General features: G+C 40.6%; 1 long non-coding RNA gene across 1 annotated transcript in view; it reads right to left on the bottom strand.

Moving 5' to 3' along the window:
- LOC103221188 (uncharacterized) overlaps positions 1-15,034 on the bottom strand; it is a 766,285-nt gene that overhangs the window by 689,326 nt on the left and 61,925 nt on the right. The window lies entirely within an intron of this gene.

Below are 15,034 nucleotides of genomic sequence, written 5' to 3' on the forward strand. Positions count from 1 at the left end.
AGTCTGATGGTTGAGCACATGCATGTGCCAGATTGGATTGAAGGGCAAGGAACAGAGTGGAAGCACAGAGTATTATTCCTGAGAGGGCCATGCCAACTAGGTTATCTTTCATCCTAAATCATACGGGCCTTAGGTATGGTGGGGTCTCAGCAACATGAATCCAGAAAGAGGGAAGTAGAAGCCAAACCTAGACAGAATACAGAATGATGTGTTTCAGAAGTTAGCTCAGAGTGGCCATCAGGAGGACCAATGTGCAACATCCAAAGCACCAAGAGGGTTCTGGAGTTTTTATCAGGGGTGTCAATTTCAATCAGTGTGGAATGGTAGCATGAGACCAAGTCAAGCAAAAGGTTAATATCCAACCCACAGCAGACCAGAGATCTGAACTGCATTCTACTAATCAAAGACCTGGAGTGCTCAATACGAAGACCAATGGAGGTCTTCTTGCAGAATAGACTGGCTTGTGGAGAGTAGGGAATGCTTCTATGACTGATTGCCTCAATGGGAGGGTGGGTTGACATTGCTAAAGGGACAAAGCATAGACTCTTAGCATTTGATGGTTTAACTCTCAACTTTTAGTATTTCTGAGACACATGCACCTCAAAGTTAAAAGTTAAACAGGGTAATATATGTAAAGTGCCTAGTCCCTGAATGAGATAACTTTCCTTGCTAACACCTGGGAACTTACTCAGTGGTAAAAGCCTCTGGTTTGTCCCAATTAGTATCATCACTTTGGGTAACTACAATGTTAATCAAGTATCATGATTGTTTTTGAAAAACACACTGGAGATAGGGCTTTTCCTGCTAAGTGAGCCCTGGAGTCAAATTTCAAGCCCTGTGAATAGTTTGTAATTTTTCAGAAATCTCCCAGACAGGTTAAATAGTGACAATTCACTGAGGATAGAGCTTTTATCCCTGGCACTCCAAACCTGGTCTATTCCCTCCAGTGGCTGCTAGGCTACTGGTTTTTACAACTACTGAGACTATGAAGCTTCTGTTTTTCAAGGTTACCATGGAGGTGGCAAGAGGGGGATGGGAATAGGACAAATGCCACAAAACTTGCTCTTCTTACTAAGATTTAGGAGCCCTCCTTTTTTAAATGAACACCCTTCAAATTGTTGCAAACATTTGGTTAATTTCTAGAGTTCTGAAAAAGTTTATTTTGGCAATATTTGCCAGTATAGTCATTGCTTTTATAGAAAAGTGAATATTCAGATGTCTTTATTCCACTATTCTAAAAGTCAGCACAGTCACTCTGGAAAACAGTTTTGGCATTTCTTCAAAATGTTAAACATAGGGTTATCACATGACTGTGAAATTATACTCCAATGTATATACCCAATAGAAAATAAAACATAGGCATCTCCTTAAGCTGATAAGCAACTTCAGCAAAGTCTCAGGATACAAAATTAATGTGCAAAAATCACAAGCATTCTTATACACCAGTAACAGACAAACAGAGAGCCAAATCATGAATGAACTCCCATTCACAATTGCTTCAAAGAGAATGAAATACCTAGGAATCCAACTTACAAGGGATGTAAAGGACCTCTTCAAGGAGAACTACAAACCACTGCTCAGTGAAATAAAAGAGGACACAAACAAATGGAAGAACATACCATGCTCATGGATAGGAAGAATCAATATCGTGAAAATGACCATACTGCCCAAGGTAATTTATAGATTCAATGCCATCCCCATCAAGCTACCAATGAGTTTCTTCACAGAATTGGAAAAAACTGCTTTAAAGTTCATATGGAACTAAAACAGAGCCCGCATTGCCAAGACAATCCTAAGTCAAAACAACACAGCTGGAGGCATCACGCTACCTGACTTCAAACTATACTACAAGGCTACAGTAACCAAAACAGCATGGTACTGGTACCAAAACAGAGATATAGACCAATGGAACAGAACAGAGTCCTCAGAAATAATACCACACATCTACAGCCATCTGATCTTTGACAAACCTGAAAAAAACAAGAAATGGGGAAAGGATTCCCTATTTAATAAATGGTGCTGGGAAAATTGGCTAGCCATAAGTAGAAAGCTGAAACTGGATCCTTTCCTTACTCCTTATACGAAAATTAATTCAAGATGGATTAGAGACTTAAATGTTAGACATAATACCATCAAAACCCTAGAAGAAAACCTAGGGAATACCATTCAGGACATAAGCATGGGCAAGGACTTCATGTCTAAAACACCAAAAGCAATGGCAACAGAAGTCAAAATTGACAAATGGGATCTAATTAAACTAAAGAGCTTCTGCACAGCAAAAGAAACTACCACCAGAGTGAACAGGCAACCTACAGAATGGGAGAAAATTTTTGCAATCTACTCATCTGACAAAGGGCTAATATCCAGAACCTACAAAGAACTCAAACAAATTTACAAGAAAAAAACAAACAACCCCATCGAAAAGTGGACAAAGGATATGAACAGACAGTTCTCAAAAGAAGACATTCATACAGCCAACAGACACATGAAAAAATGCTCATCATCACTCACCATCAGGGAAATGCAAATCAAAACCACAATGACATACCTTCTCACACCAGTTAGAATGGTGATCATTAAAAAGTCAGGAAACAACACGTGCTGGAGAGGATGTGGAGAAATAGGAACACTTTTACACTGTTGGTGGGATTGTAAACTAGTTCAACCATTATGGAAAACAGTATGGTGATTCCTCAAAGATTTAGAGCTAGAAGTACCATATGACCCAGCCATCCCATTACTGGGTATATACACAAAGGATTCTAAATCATGCTGCTATAAAGACACATGCACACGTATGTTTATTGCGGCACTATTCACAATAGCAAAGACTTGGAATCAACCCAAATGTTCATCAGTGACAGACTGGATTAAGAAAATGTGGCACATATACACCGTGGAATACTATGCAGCCATAAAAAAGGATGAGGTCGTGTCCTTTGTAGGGACATGGATGCAGCTGGAAATCATCATTCTTAGCAAACTATCACAAGAACAGAAAACCAAATACCGCATTTTCTCACTCATAGGTGGGAACTGAACAATGAAATCACTTGGGCTCGGGAAGGGGAACATCACACACCGGGGCCTATCATGGGTAGGGGGGAGGGGAGAGGGATTGCACTGGGAGTTACACTTGATGTAAACGACGAGTTGATGGGTGCAGCACACCAACATGGCACAAGTATACATATGTAACAAACCTGCACGTTATGCACATGTACCCTAGAACTTAAAGTATAATAATAAAAAAAAAAAGAAAAGAAAAGAAAACATAGTCTATACAAAAACATGTACATTGGCCAGGTGTGGTGGTTCACACCTGTAACCCCAGCACTTTAGAAGGCCAAGACTAGTGGCTCACTTGAGCTCAGGAGTTCAAGACCAGCCTGGGCAACATGGAAAAATCCTGTCTCTACAAAAAAATACAAAAATTAGCCAGGCCTTGTGATGTAGGCCTGTAGTCCCAGCTACTTGGGAGGCTGAGGTGGGAGGATGGCTTGAGTCCAGGTGGAGGTTGTAGTGAGCCAAGATTATACCACTGCACTCCAGTCTGGGTGACAGAGTGAGACTCAGTCTCAAAAAAAAAAAAAAAAAAAAAAAAGAGTATAAAAATGTTCATAGCAACAGTATTAATAAAAGCCAAAAATAAAAATAATCAAAATGTTCCTTAAAAAATGAACGGGTTTAAAAAACTCTAATATATCTGTAAGAGTTAAAGAAAGAGAAAAGAAACACAAAAAATGGCTCAACTGTCAAAGACAGGTTTATTTGGGAGAATAAACCTGAGAAGATCTTCTGGCTGATTTCAGTCAGGAGCATTCCCTCTTACAGACCAAGAGTATTTATTGGTTTTAGGTTGAGAGAGCTCATCACAGGCTTGGAATGTTTCTGTGTCGGAGAGAAGTCTATTGCAGGGTTGGAATATGTCTCTGGTTGGAGGGGAGGTAATCTTGGGGCTGACCTCTCTCCGGCTGGAGGGCAAGTTATCTCAGGACTGGCATGTCTCTGGTCCGGGAGGGGTTTATCTTATGGTTGGAATGTTTCTGGTAGGAGATGTCATTTGTGGTTTACAGTCATGCTGATCTTACCCATTAGGCTGATGCCCTTTGGATTTAAGTGGTTTTTGATCAAGGGGAACTTTAGAATGGTGGTGTTTCTCCAAGATGGCGATGCTCCTGCTCTGTCAACATCCACACCAATGAAATATTATTCACCAATAAAAAGAAAGGAAGTGTCAATACATGCTTCCACATGGATGATCTGTGAAAATATGATGCTAAGTGAAAGAAAGCAGTGAGGACTAAGCTCTAATTTTTGATCTTGCCCAAATTCCTAAGGGGTCTAGGGAGTCATGCCCTACAAACCATGAATTCTCATCAGATGGGTTTTATTTAACCCTATATATTGTGATTTACTTTTCAATCTGACTCTGGCGTAACATTATGAGACAAGGAAAAAAATATTTAACCCCAAAATATATTTCCTTGGCATACCTTGAAACTGCCCTGCAAAGTCTTTTGTGGGAAAAACCGACATTCTATAGAGAATGTGTTTTCCTTCCTTTCTTTCCAGATGCAGGAGATAATCAACTAAGCAGCAGGTACCCTTTTAGGTCTGATAAGAAACATTTCATAACCTGCTCTCTCTCTCTGTTTCTCTCTGAAGTCTATCTGAGAGATTCCCCTGCACAATAAAACTTGGTCTCCACATCCTTTATCTTAAGCTGAACATTTCCTTTCCATCGATTCCAGGTCTTCAGATAAACTCAGTCAATTGTCAACCAGGAAATGTTTAAATTTACCTATAGTCTGGAAACCCCCACTTTTGTTGTCCCACCTTTCTGAACCAAACCAATGTATTTCTTAAATGTATTTGATTGATGTCTCATGCCTCCCTAAAATATATAAAACCAAGCTGTACCCCGACCACTTTGGGCACATGTTCTCAGGACCTCCTGAGGGTTATGTCATGGGCCGTGGTCACTCATATTTAGCTCAGAATAAATCTCTTAAAACATTTTACAGAGTTTGACTCTTTTGGTCAACACCAGTCACAACTGCATTTTTGTATGATTCCATTCCTATGAAAGGTTCACAATAGGTAAATTTATACAGAGAGAAAGTAAATTAATGGTTGCCTAGGGCTGGAGGAGGTGGGGGAATGGGAAGGGTGATGGCTAAGGGAGGGGTACAGGGTTTTTTGGGGGGTGATGAAAATATTCTGGAACTTATAGTGGTGAAGGTTGCAGAACTCTGTGGCTATACTAAAACCCACTGAATTCTACCCTTTAAAAGGATGAATTTTGGGCTAGGTAAATTATATCTCAAGAAAACACCCACTTAAAAAAATCTGCCTTTTCCCCTAATGTCTAGGTGTTTTGCAGAATCCAAGTTCCCTTTGTTTTCCACTCAGAGCACTGGCTCTGAGGAAACCCGGGGGGAGCCTGGCTTCACCTCCTTCCTCTCAAGTCATTTGCTGGTGCCTGTTGCCTGCTCCTTCCTCTCACACAAAGCAAAAAGCCTCCAGCTTCTGGGAGAGAAGCAAGAAACCCTCCCACCCTCCCTCAGGGCCCAGGCAAAGATCCACCGTTTCATAGGGCAGGCAGCAAGAATATTAAGGAAATAATGGCCCCAACAAACAAACAACAACAACAACAAAAAGAAATAATGGCCCAAAACTTTCCAATTTGATGGAAAAAATTAATGAAAAGCAGCCAGTGTCCTATCCTGGCTCTAATCTTTCTCAGGATACCAAAAGGAGGCCTGTGAAAAAGAGTTCACAGGTAAATGTGATCCCCTCTTGCATCTGGAACTCCCTATCATTTCAAATTGTTAGCTTAGTCAGCCTTTAAAAAATTAGTAAAATTTTAGCTGTTGCTTTACCTGCTTTTTGGGGGGCGGGGGGGGGGCGGAAGGAGCTTTTTTGGCAGCCAAAAATCCTTTTCCTCTCAAGCTCTGCCAAACGTTGACCAACTTCTGTGTCCCGCCTCTCCTCAGAAGGGCTTTTAACTCTTGCTTTATAATGTCAGTTATTTGATGGGCTCAAGAAAAGTTATGACTTAGAAATTGTTCTGTTTTCTGCTCATAGTTAGGCATGGTTAGCCATATTCAACTCTACATCCTAAGCAGAAGTTCAGTCAATATATTTTGTTATTTCCAACACTGTATTTTTCATGTGTAGAAATTTCATTTAGGTCTTTTTATATCTTCAATGTCTGTCTTCATCATATATCCTTGAGCATATTTGTAGGATTTATAATAGCTACTTCTGGTCCTTATCTACCAATTTCATCATTTCTGGATATATCCCTATCCATTGATTTTTCTTCTATTTATGGATCCTTTTTTCTGCCTATTGCTATATCTAATACATTATCATTCAATGTCAGACATCGTGATTTTTAAAAGTTTTAACATGTACAAATTTGTAGAGGGCTAGATTTTGTTGTTTACCTTTAAAAAGTGTTGGAGTTTTTTCAGGGACACAGTTAATTAACTTAAGGATAATCTTTTTGAGGTTTTCTTTTTCTTTTTTTTTTTTTTTTTTTTTTTTTTTTTTTTTTGAGACAGTCTCGCTCTGTCGCCCAGGCTGGAGTGCAGTGGCGCAATCTCAGCTCGCTGCAACCTCCGCCACCTGGGTTCAAGCAATTCTCCTGCCTCATCCTCCTGAGTAGCTGGGATTACAGGCATGTGCCACCACACCCAGCTAATTTTTATATTTTTACTATAGACGGGGTTTCACCATGTTGGCTAGGCTGGTCTCAAACTCCTGACCTCAGGTGATCTGCCCACTTTGGCCTCCCAAAGTTCTGGGATTACAGGCGTGAGCCACTGTGCCCAGCCCTGAGGTTTTCTTTTATGTTGTATTACAGATGATTCAGATAAGCCTTAATTGTAAAACTAATTTAGTCTGAATGTTAAGGCATGACACTTCTGAGGAGTCGACCATGTGTATTAGGAGTTCTCTTCACTCGCACTAGTAGAACATAAACTATTCTCAGCCTTTTGTGAACTAAGCCAATTGTTTGGCCTATTGCTTTCTGATTCCTCTTCCCTCGCCTCAGGAACTTTCCTATCATACATGCACCTATTCATACTCATCAAAGACCTGAGGAGAGCCCTGTGCAAATGTCTGGAGCTCTCTTCGGTGTAGCTCCCCTTTCTGTAAACTCTGCTCCACAAATTCTAGCTGCCTAGGTTTTCCTGATCTATCACTTCAATGCAAGAAGACCACAAGGCTCAACTTTGGTTTTTCCTCCCTGCACTGTGGAAACTACCTCCAGGAAGAAAATTGGTGTCATCATTCGGGCACAGTGGTTCATGCCTGTAATCCCAGCACTCTGGGAGGCTGAGGTGGGTGGATCACTGGAGGTCAGGAGATCCAGACCAGCCTGGCCGACATGGTCTCTACTAAAAATAAAAAAATTAGCCAGGCATGGTGGCACAAACCTGTAATCCCAGCTACTCAGGAGGCTGAGGCAGGAGAATCGCTTGAACCCGGGAGGTGGAGGCTGCAGTGAGCCAAGACTGTGCCATCACACTCTAGCCTGGGAGACAAGAACAAGACTTCATCTCAAAAAAAAAGAAAATTGGTGTCATCACAATCCTTGTCTCATTTGTTTCCCTTCTGTTAGGGATCACAGTCCTATGCTATTTGTTGTACAGTCTCTGAATACAGTTGCTTGATTGTCTATTTACTTATGATAGGAAAGTAATTTCCATAGCAGTAAATTATTGTGGGAGAAAGCAAAAGTCTTAATATTTTTTATTAATATTGTTTTTAATTGACAAATTATAATTGTATACATTTATGGAGTATAATGTGATGTCTTGATATATGTATACAATGTGAAATGATTCCTAGTTCATTTTCAATAGCAAGTCAGCCTTCACATTTGGTGGTCTGCATTTTTCTGGACAAAAATCGAAGACACAGATAGTAACATTAAGCTACTTTTTTTGACCTCAATCTTTAGAGCCAAGTCTATGTGCAATGCAAACATCCAGAAGCTCTACTTGAGGTTGATGTCCTTAGTTTCTTCCTCCAACCCTCAAAAACAGCTCCTTAGCTCAGATAATTGCTTCCAGCTCTACCCCTTCTGTCTAGTATTCCAAACTCTCATAATTCTAATTTAACGTCTCCAGTTCTTATCCTGTGCCACATTCCTAGTCTCTACTACTCAGTTCAGCTCTTTCAAGCTGATACAGCATTTGACCTATCCTATTAGCCTCAGTTCTTTTCTTACCTCTTATACAGGATAGCATGCATTACATTGCAAGTCACATAGACTCCAAATCAAATTAGCTTTCATACACTTACAGTTTATTGCCCATATACTAGAAATCTGGTGGTAGGTCAGGACTCTGAGTTACTTGATTCAGTAGCTAAAAGGAAATGCCATTTCTCAGTCTCTCTTGGCTTTTCCTTGTATGATACCAGTTTTATCCTAAGGCCAACTTCACTAATGGTAGCAATATGACTACTGTGACTACTATCGTTACTATTGCTAATATGGTTACAGCACTTCCAGGTTGCTTATCTGAACGAAATGACCCAGAAGATGAGAAAGAAAAAGAGATTTTTCTTTAAGAAATAGGGTTTCATTCTGTCACCCAAGATGGAGTTCAGTGCACAGTCATAGCTCATTGCAGGCTCAAACTCCTGGGTTCAAGGGATCCTCCCACCTTAGCCTCCCCAGTAGCTAGGACTACAGGCACATGCCACCACACTCAGCTTTTTTTTTTCTTTTTAATCTTCAGTAGAGATGAAGTCTTGCTATGTTGCCCAGTCCAGTCTAGAACTCCTGGGCCAAGCAATCCTCCTGCCTCAACCTCCCAAAGTGCTAGGATTAGAGGCATAAGCCATCACACCTAGCCAAGAGACTATTTCTTAGATATTTCCAGAAACATATTTTGCAGTGTTTTTATTCCATTCCTTAGCCTACATATCACCTCTAAACCTACACCTTGGCGAGGTGATGAGATTGCATTGCTGCATATGCAGATCCTTTCCTAGTGCCAGGGGTGAAGTCAAGTATCCACAAACACATGGGCTGAGTCAAAAAGGAATAGATACTTAAGTGAAAATCAGGTAGTGACCAAGAGAAGAAGGAATGGATGTTGAGGAAGCAACATTTAGAAAAATGTTTGGAAAAATTTATATGGATAATATTTGGGAAAATAGCTTGTCCTCAGGTCTGAGGAGGGGAAAATACAAGAGAAGCCTGGAGCTCTTGTAATACCAGATGACGTGCCAGGAATATGTTAAAAGACACAAAAGCCAATCTGAAAGAATTACAAATGGCCAAAAATGGAACAATTTGAGCAATAAATAAAATAGTACTGGATTGTAACTGAAAGTATAAAATAAATATGTATGGATCAATGCTGATATAAATATATGACTAAATAAATAAATGGGAGTGAAAGGATACATTTTCTTTACAGAAGAATTCCAAACAATATATGTAGATAGATCTTCTTTAAGAAGTGCAGCTTAATTTAAATCCTCTGGAGTCTAGGCTAAACTTAGTGTATAGCCTCCAAAGAATAAAGAAAAAAAAGGGGAAGATCATGGAGATCATTCCAAGATGGTCGAATAGGAACAGCTCCAGTCTATAGCTCCCAGAATGAGCGACACAGAAGACAGGGGATTTTTGCATTTCCAACTGAGGTACCGAGTTCATCTCACTGAGACATGTTGGACAGTGGGTACAGCCCACGGAGTATGAGCTGAAGCAGGGCAGGGCATCACCTCACCCAGGAAGCACAAGGGGTTGGGGAATTCCCTTTCCTAGCCAAGGGAAGCCATGACAGATGGTACCTGGAAAACCGGGACATTCCCACCCTAACACTGCGTTTTTCCAGCAGTCTTAGAAAACAGCACACCAGGAGATTATATCCTGAGCCTGGCTCAGTGGGTCTCATGCCCACGGAGCCTTGCTCACTGCTAGCACAGCAGTCCAAGATCAAACTGCAAGGTGGCAGCAAGGCTGGGGGAAGGGCGTCCACCATTGCTGAGGCCTGACTAGGTAAACGAAGCAGCTGGGAAGCTTGAACTGGGTGGAGTCCACTGCAGCTCAAAGAGGCCTGCCTGCCTCTGTAGACTCCACCTCTGGGAGCAGGGCATAGCTGAACAAAAGGCAGCAGAAACTTATGCAGACTTAAACGTCCCTGTCTGGCAGCTTTGAAGAGAGCAGTGGTTCTCCCAGCATGGAGTCTGAGAACTGACAGACTGCCTCCTCAAGTGGGTCACTGAACCATAAGTAGCCTAACTGGGAGACATCTCCCAGTAGGGGCCAACCGACACCTCATACAGCAGGGTGCCCCTTTGAGATGAAGCTTCCAGAGGAAGGATCAGGCAGCAACATTTGCTGTTCTGCAATGTTTGCTATTCTGCAGCCTCTGCTGGTGATACCCAGGTAAATGGGGTCTGAAGTGAACCTCCAGCAAACTCCAACAGACCTGCAGCTGAGGGCCCTAGCTGTTGGAAGGAAAACTAACAAACAGAAAGGAATAGCATCAACACCAACAAAAAGGACATCCACACCAAAACCCCATCTGTAGGTCACCATCACCAAAGACCAAAGGTAGATAAAACCACAAAGATGGGGAGACACCAGAGCAGAAAAGCTGAAAATTCTAAAAATCAGAGTGCCTCATCTCTTCCAAAGGACTGCAGCTCCTTACCAGCAATGGAACAATGCTGGACGGAGAATGACTTTGATGAGTCAATAGAAGTAGGCTTCAGAAGATCGGTAATAATAAACTTCTACGAGCTAAAGGAGGATGTTCGAACCCATCACAAAGAAGCTAAAAACCTTGAAAAAAGATTAGATGAATGGCTGACTAGAATTAACAGCATAGAGTACCTTACATGACTTGATGGAGCTGAAAACCATGGCACAAGAACTACATGATGCATTCACAAGCCTCAGTAGCCAATTCGATCAAGTGGAAGAAAGGGTATCAGTGACTGAAGATCAAATGAATGAAATGACGTGAGAAGTTGAGAGAAAAAAAGAGTAAAAAGAAACAAACAAAGCCTCCAAGAAATATGGGACTATGTGAAAAGACCAAATCTACGTTTGATTGGTATACCTGAAAGTGACAGGGAGAATGGAACCAAGCTGGAAATCACTCTTCAGGATATTATCCAGGAGAACTTCCCTAACCTAGCAAGGCAGGCCAACATTCAAATTCAGGAAATACAGAGAATGCCACAAAGATAATCCTTGAGAAGAACAACCCCAAGATACATAATTGTCAGATTCACCAGGGTTGAAATGAAGGAAAAAATATTAAGAGCAGCCAGAGAGAAATGTTGGGTTACCCATGAAGGGAAGCCCATCAGATTAACACTGGATCTCTTGGCAGAAACTCTACAAGCCAGAAGAGAGTGGGGGCCAATATTCAACATTCTTAAAGAAAAGAATTTTCCATCAGAATTTCATATCCAGCCAAACTAAGCTTCATAAGTGAAGGAGAAATAAAATCCTTTACAGACAAGCAAATGCTGAAAGATTTTGTCACTACTAGGCTTCCCTTACTGGAGCTTCTGAAAGAAGCACTAAACATGGAAAGGAACAACTGGTACCAGCCATTGCAAAAACATGCCAAAATGTAAAGACCATCGATGCTAAGAAGAAACTGCATCAACTAATGAGCAAAATAACCAGGTAACATCATAATGACAGGATCAAATTCACACATAATAATATTAACCTTAAATGTAAATGGGCTAAATGACCCAATTAAAAGACACAGCCTGGCAAATTGGATAAAGAGTCAAGACCCATCAGTGTGCCATATTCAGGAGACCCATCTCACGTGCAGAGACATACATAGGCTCAAAATAAAGGGATGGAGGAAGATCTACCAAGCAAATGAAAAACAAAAAAAAGAGGGGTTGCAAACCTAGTCTCTGATAAAACAGACTTTAAACCAACAAAGATCAAAAGAGACAAGGCCATTACATAATGGTAAGGGGATCAATTCAAAAAGAAGAGCTAACTATCCTAAACATATATGCACCCAATACAGGAGCACCCAGCTTCATAAAGCAAGTCCTTGGAGACCTACAAAGAGACTTAGACTCCCACACAAAAATAACACCCCACTGTCAACATTAGACAGATCCACGAGACAGAAAGTTAACAAGAATATGCAGGACTTAAACTCAGCCCTGCACCAAGCAGATCTAATAGACATCTACAGAACTCTCCACCCCAAATCAACAGAATATAAATTCTTCTCAGCACCACATCACACTTATTCCAAAATTGACCACATAGTTGGAAGTAAAGCACTCTTCAGCAAATGTAAAAGAACAGAAATTATAACAAAATGTCTCTCAGACCACAGTGCAATCAAATTAGAACTCAGGATTAAGAAACTCACTCAAGGCCGGGCTCAGTGGCTCACACCTGTAATCCCAGTACTTTGGGAGGCCGAGGCGGGTAGATCACGAGGTCAGGAGATTGAGACCATCCTGGCTAACACGGTGAAACCCCGTCTCTACTAAAAAATACAAAAAAATTAGCCAGGCGTGGTGGCAGGCACCTGTAGTCCCAGCTTCTGGGGAGGCTGAGGCAGGAGAATGGTGTGAACCCAGGAGGCAGAGCTTACAGTGAGCTGAGATCGTGCCACTGCACTCCAGCCTGGGCGACAAAGCAAGACTCCATCTCAAAAAAAAAAAAAAGAAACTCACCCAAAACCACACAACTACATGGAAACTGAACAACCTACTCCTGCATGACTACTGGGTACATAACGAAATGAAGGCAGAAATAAAGATGTTCTTTGAAACCAATGAGAACAAAGACATAATGTACCAGAATCTCTGGGACACATTTAAAGCAGTGTGTAGAGGGAAATTTATAGCACTAAATGCCCAAAAGAGAAAGCAGGAAAGATCTACAATTGACACCCTAACATCACAATTAAAAGAACTTGAGAAGCAAGAGTAAACACATTAAAAAGCTAGCAGAAGGTAAGAAACAACTAAGATCAGAGCAGAACTGAAGGAGATAGAGACACAAAGAAAAACCTTCAAAAAATCAATGAATCCAGGAGCTGGTTTTTTGAAAAGATCAACAAAATAGATAGACTGTTAGCAAGACTAATAAACAAGAAAAGAGACAAGAATCAATAGATGCAATAAAAAAATGATAAAGGTGATATCACCACTGATCCCACAGAAATACAAACTACCATCAGAGAATACTATAAACACCTCTATGCAAATATACTAGAAAATCTATAAGAAATGGATAAATTCCTGGACACGTACACCAAGACTAAACCAGGAAGAAGTTGAATCCCTGAATAGACCAATAACAGGCTCTGAAATTGAGGCAATAATAGCCTACCAACCAAAAAAAGTCCAGGACCAGATGGATTCACAGCCGAATTCTACCAGAGGTACAAAGAGGAGCTGGTACCATTCCTTGTGAAACTATCCCAATCAATAGAAAAAGATAGAATCCTCCCTAACTCATTTTATGAGGCCAACATCATCCTGATACCAAAGCCTAGCAGAGACAACAAAACAAGAGAATTTTAGACCAATATTCCTGATGAACATCGATGTAAAAATCCTCAATAAAATACTGGCAAACTGAATCCAGCAGCACATCAAAAACTTATTCAGAAATAATAATACCACACATCTACAACCATCTGATCTTTGACAAACCTGACAAAAACAAGAAATGGGGAAAGGATTCCCTATTTAATAGATGGTGCTGGGCTAGCAATATGTAGAAAGCTGAAACTGTATCCCTTCCTTACACCTTATACAAAAATTAATTCAAGATGGATTAAAGACTTAAATATCAGACCTAAAACCATAAAAATCCTAGAAGAAAACCTAGGCAATACCATGCAGGATATAGGCATGGGCAAGGACTTCATGACTAAAACACCAAAAGCACTGGCAACAAAAGCCAAAATAGACAAGTGGGATCTAATTAAACTAAAGAGCTTCTGCACAACCAAAGAAACTACCATCAGAGTGAACAGGCAACCTATAGAATGGGAGAAAATTTTTGCAATCTACTCATCTGACAAAGGGCTAATATCCAGAACCTGCAAAGAACTTAAACAAATTTACAAGAAAAAAAAAACAACCCCATCAAAAAGTGGGCAAAGGATATGAACAGACACTTCTCAAAAGAAGACACTTATACACCCAACAGACACATTTAAAAAAATGCTTATCATCACTGGCCATCAGAGAAATGCAAATCAAAACCACAATGAGATACCATCTCACACCAGTTAAAATGGCTATCATTAAAAAGTCAGGAAACAACAGGTGCTGGAGAGGACGTGGAGAAATAGGAACACTTTTACACTGTTGGTGGGATTGTAAACTAGTTCAACCACTGTGGAAGACAGTGTGGCGATTCCTCAAGTATCTAGAACTAGAAATACCATTTGAACCAGCCATCCCATTACTGGGTATATATCCAAAGGATTATAAATTATGCTGCTATAAAGACACAAGCACATGTATGTTTATTGTGGCACTATTCACAATAGCAAAGACTTAGAACCAACCCAAATATCTATCAATAATAGACTGAAGTAAGAAAATGTAGCACATATACACCATGGAATACTATGCAGCCATAAAAAAGGATGAGTTCAAGTCGTTTGTAGGGACATGGATGAAGCTGGAAACCATCATTCTGAGCATACTATTGCAAGGACAGAAAACCAAACACTGCATGTTCTCACTCACAGGTGGGAATTGAACAATGAGAACACTTGGACAAAGGGTGGGGAACATCACACACTGGGGCCTGTTATGGGGTTGGGGAAGTGGGGAGGGATAGCATTAGGAGGAATACCTAATGTAAATGACGAGTTAATCAGTGCAGCACACCAACATGGGACATGTATACATATGTAACAAACCTGAACGGTGTGCACATGTACCTTAGAACTTTAAGTATCATAAAAAAAGAAAAGAGGAAGATAGTAATTTTCTGTAAAGAAACCTGGCAGACATTACCTTGGCCAAAAAC

Source organism: Chlorocebus sabaeus, chromosome 15 (genome assembly GCF_047675955.1).
Source record: "Chlorocebus sabaeus isolate Y175 chromosome 15, mChlSab1.0.hap1, whole genome shotgun sequence".
In the NCBI taxonomy this organism is placed as follows: domain Eukaryota; kingdom Metazoa; phylum Chordata; class Mammalia; order Primates; family Cercopithecidae; genus Chlorocebus; species Chlorocebus sabaeus.